A 5,152-nucleotide genomic window follows, 5' to 3' on the forward strand; every position below is an offset into this window, starting at 1 on the left:
TTCATTTTCTGAACATCCTTTGTCCCTAATGGGGTCAGGAGGGTTGCTGGTGTCTATCTCCAGCTGCGTCCCGGGTGAGAGGCGGGTTCACCCTGGACAGGTCGCCAGTCTGTCGCAGGGCAACACAGAGACATACAAGACAAACAACGATTCACACACACACTCACACCTAGGGAGAATTTAGCGAGACCAATTAACCTGACAGTCATGTTTTTGGACTGTGGGAGGAAGCCGGAGAACCCGGAGAGAACCCACCATGCACAGGGAGAACATGCAAACTTCATGCAGAAAGACCCCGGGCCGGGAATCAAACCCAGGACCTTCTTGCTGCAAGGCAACAGCTCTACCAACTGCGCCACTGCGCAGCCCTTTTTCAAAAATCAATGTGTATAATGGTTTAATATACAGCCTCCTGCTATTTTAAAGTGTTGATTGAAGACTTTATATTTCAGTTGGCCAGTGTGGGGATTGAACCCATGACCTGAGCATTATAAGTACCCTACTCTGACCAGCTGAGCTAACCAGCCACACATAATGTTGAGTTTTCATCAATGTAAGAACAAACTTACATGATCTTGACAAACACTGAAATTCAAAAGTTTTTCAAAATAAACATGAATTATGGTTTAATTTGAAGCCTCCTGCTATTTTGAAGAGTTGATTTACTGAAAGATGTTATGTTTCAATTGGCCAATGTTTTTTTGAACCCATGACCTTGGCTTTATTTTGTGCAAATCTGGAATTGCATTTTGCAATAATTCAAATGCAGGAGCTGTTTTAGTGAGAGTTTCAGATAAAAAACATTGATTACCTTTAACAAACGTCAGACCCAACCAGGCAGCGTCCAGCAGAGACATTCTGCTATGTGGATTCACATGGATAATCGCGGAGTGGACATTATGTGTAAATTTGTCCCTGTCAGCAGACCTGTAGATTGAGTGCATTGTGGGTCGGAAATAGTCCCCAAGAGGCGACGGTGTTTGTTTATATTTAGACCATCAATAAGTAATGATGAGGCAGCAGTACCCCCCTAATCAGGCAGCAACAGGAGGAGCTGACCTCGTGTCAAGCCTGAAGACTAACTTTAAAACAGATAAAATATGTGTGTGTGCATGTGTATGAAGAGGCTAACTAGGAGTCCTCATCTGAATATTTCTCTCACTGCCTGCACAGCTAAGCTCTCTGTAAAGTCAAAAATTTGTTTGGTTCAGTTAGTAAATGCTTTGGAAACAAGTCTGTCCACTCCTGTTACTTTTAGTCTATTGTTTCACCGAAAAGTTTCCGTCTCACTTGACTGTCAACGTTAAGGAGGAAAAGGAGAAATTCAATTCAAATACTTAGTCTCACCGAAAACATCTACCCTCAACATTCAGTATCACAGCAAGCCCATAACTGCAGTGAGGGGAGTCAAACATTTGGCTCCGCCCCCAAACCGAGCAGAATGTGACTCCTCTCACACTCAAATGTGCCCCCTGGTGGGTTTTATTTAAAAATAAATATCATTACTGTATAAATTAGACAGCATGTTGCAAGCCTCGGAATAATCATTTATTGGGTGAAAAGAATCAATAAAAAGTTATAAATATTAATTTGTTTCACATATTTACATACATTGTATAAAAACACAAAAGTTCTTCCGCCTTGGCCAGACCCAGATTATGTATCTGACTTGATTTGGGAACACTTTGGGATCACACACATTGTGTTGATCTATCACTTCAAATCAAATTAAAAAGTGAACCGTCTCCAGTATTTGCTGACTCTTTTGCCAACTTTTTTCCTGAAAAGCCTAAAAATATATTTCTTAGGTATTGCAGTATTATGTGTTTTCCAGCCACATAGAGTCAAGTAACTATGTTACCTTTAGTTGTGATAAAATTGCTATATATATACTATATGCTATATATATATATATATATATATATATATATCAAACATTGTAATTTAACTCTTAATTACATTCTAATTTAAATTGGGCCTCTGTTTCTTTATAAACTTCTGTTCTTTCTGAAACTCCGTCTCAGGAAGTCATTACAACATGGCTCCTCTATTAACCCTTTAACAACGTTTTTACCAGTGTTGCACTGAGACGTAGCTCATATAATGAGCTCAGCAGATGGTCAGTTCCACCAGATCTTTACTAATTACTGCTTGGCTAGTCTGAAGTAGCTGAGTGGTGGAGTCGTGAAGGAGGACTGCTCTGTGAGATGGAAACTCCAGTTCTGAGGAGGAGCTGTGCCTTGAAGGCGGAGCTAGGTCCACCCAGGCATTTTGCACAACTGAATGTTATGTTTATGATTAGGGAATAACATTGTAACACATTGTAGAGTTCAAAAAAGTCCATTTTAAATGACACTGTCCCTTTAACAGGGTTCCACTGGGTGGGTGAAAGAGCCAGTTCAGCAGAGACATAAAACTGTCCCACACTGCTCGCCTGTTGATTGGTACAGAGAAAAATATGTCTGTGGGGGAAGTTGGGGAACAAGTGACCCGATGACACAAGCAGAGAAGCATGAGGGCCCCGAATATCACAGGGGTGTTTGTGGGTTTGTGGAGGCTGTGCCTGTCCTTCCCCCTGCCCATCCGTCACATGCCTCTGCAGTGACTCTGACCTGTTTGACTTGGGCACCGGTGCTGTAATTTATCATGATGTGAACGTCTTCGTCACTCTGTCAGATACTCTTCTTCTTCTTCATGTGGTTTCTGCACGTCTCTGCAAAGTCGCTCAGCTGCTCCAGATGGATTTCTTTCTTTTTCCAGATTTAGATTTAGCAACACATTTTCCAAACCTTTACCCAGTGAGCTATCCAAGTATCTCACTACGGATTTACTGCTTCCACAAAATGTTTCCCTCTTTAAATTCCACTAAAGGAAATGAAAGCACAATCATCTTGCAGACATAGGAGTAAAAAATTGTGTAAACAGTTACAGTTTCAGCTAACTGTCAATTTCATACCTTTTATTTCAGTTTGTCGGCTTTAGCAGAACTTCCAAAATAAAGATTCATGGTTGAATTTTCACCTTTTCAATTTTCCTTCCACAGAAATTTGCCATTTGAACATTAGTCACTGAATCACATTAGTTTATGTGCATTTTACTCGTTACCAGAAGGTAAATTAAACAAGTCCTAATGTGGGACTTGATCAATTCAAAATTAGTAAGAATATCATCATAAACTAAACACATTACAAACAGAAACACAGCAAATACACAAGTCAGCAAAAAGTCAACAAAATGTGTTGGTGCGGCAAAAAGCAAGAAGACAAATTTAATCTTTGTGGTTAATTTACATAAAACATTGATATAGCATCACATGTTTTACAAATATTTTTTAATTTTGATTAATTTTACTTTTCAATGTTTTACATAATAACTATAAAAAATGGCAAAATAATAAAAGCTGTATTGTACAAAATGGCTCATGGCTTTATTTCAGCAAACTGCTAATATTTTCTTAACTTGTTACTTAGCTTATTCATTTTCTGTTTAAATTCCTTCAGTTTAAATCCTTATATAAGATTTATTTTCTCATTTTGTTGCCTATGTAGTTTAAAACTTTTAGCCACACTTTAAAAATGTTGTAAAATTCAAAAATGAGTTTGTCACCTATAGTAATAAATCTGTTTGTTTTACTGTTTTATCATAATTATTTCACATCAATAAAAGTATAATGCAACTGATGTTATAACTTCTTTTGTTGTTTCTGTCCTCCATATTTGCATGTTTTTAATTATATTCTTCCTCAAAAGCTGTTTACTTATTTTCTGCATGGCTGCAACAAACCTTTGTGAGACCGATTTATGAATTTGAGGAAAAATTGCAACAACAAAACACTTAAAATCTGATTATGAGAAGGATCTGCGCATGCTGGAATGGCCAGATTTGATGATCGAAGATCTTTAATTGTCAAATATGTACACATAGATGTGATGACATCAGCCCAAACAGAAACAAAGCTCAAGCAGTTTTTTGGTTTTTATTCTTTTATGTTTTTCTCTTCTGTCCTCCTGTAAAAAAAAATTACATTAAATATAAAGGCATACTGTTGATCACACTTAATTCCTAGTCCACCTTTGGATGATGACTTTAAAAATAAACAGAAATTCATATCACAGGCCAATATGTCAGCCAGTTAGGAATTACTCACTCTCTGTAAAAACATTGTGTATTTTAAAACCAAAATTATTAATTTCCACTGGATAATATTTAACTGTATTCAAAAGAACACGCTTGACCATTTTTATACATGTAATTTACGTTTTGACCACTTGATGGCGACATTGAATCATTATTCACATGCGGTAGATTTCCAGTGTTCCGAAATGTTCCCCATCTTCTTTTTGCTTTTTGCGTTAATTATACCCTCATGCCATGGATAGAGAGGTAATTATTCATTTGAAGATTTTTTTTTTCATGCTATAAAAATAACTAATACCATTTACTGTTACAAGGGAAACTGTATACTTATTGATATTTTAATGTGTCATTTTTATGTCCACGCCGTATGTATTAATCATTTTTGTATTTTATTTTAATCATGTGAAAATTCTGGATAACTTACTTGAACAAATTAGCCATTTTCTCATAGATTAATTCCCGCTGCACGCCTGAACGCGTGTGTGTTTAATTCTGTTGAGGTTTTGACTCACTAACAAACAGAGAACGGGATTTGGGACCATTCCTCTGCACCGAGTATTTTAGGATTTTCTCCCAAAATATCTCCGACAAAATACACCTAGAGTAGTGCCGAATATAAAAGCGGGGAACACACAGGACTAGTGTTTTTAATTTAATCAAATACATTCTAATTGTGTAATAATAATAATAATAATAATAATAATAATAATAATAATAATAATAATAATAATAATAATAATAATAACTATTATTATTATTATTATTATTATTATTATTATTATTATTATCACAAAATAATTAAATTTCAAATAAAAACTGATTGCAGGCGAGTAATAGTATTTTGATCTAAGAAAAAATTATAAATGGAGTCAAACTGCAATTTTGAGGATTCTTTGGGCACATTTTATTTTTTAAAACTATTTTAAATTCAGTTTAAGGAGCAGAATGCTAGCTAAGTTTGACATATGTGTAAAATTAAAATAAACATTAAAAAAATCCAGAAATCCCACAGGTG

General features: G+C 35.8%; 1 non-coding gene across 1 annotated transcript; it reads right to left on the reverse strand.

The window, feature by feature from the left end:
- Positions 1-453: 453 nt before the first annotated feature.
- trnai-uau lies at positions 454-527 on the reverse strand. The gene has a single exon. It is a non-coding gene; the product is annotated as a tRNA-Ile (tRNA).
- Between the last annotated feature and the right edge of the window lie 4,625 nt (positions 528-5,152).

Source organism: Gambusia affinis, linkage group LG03 (assembly GCF_019740435.1).
Source record: "Gambusia affinis linkage group LG03, SWU_Gaff_1.0, whole genome shotgun sequence".
Lineage (NCBI taxonomy): Eukaryota > Metazoa > Chordata > Actinopteri > Cyprinodontiformes > Poeciliidae > Gambusia > Gambusia affinis.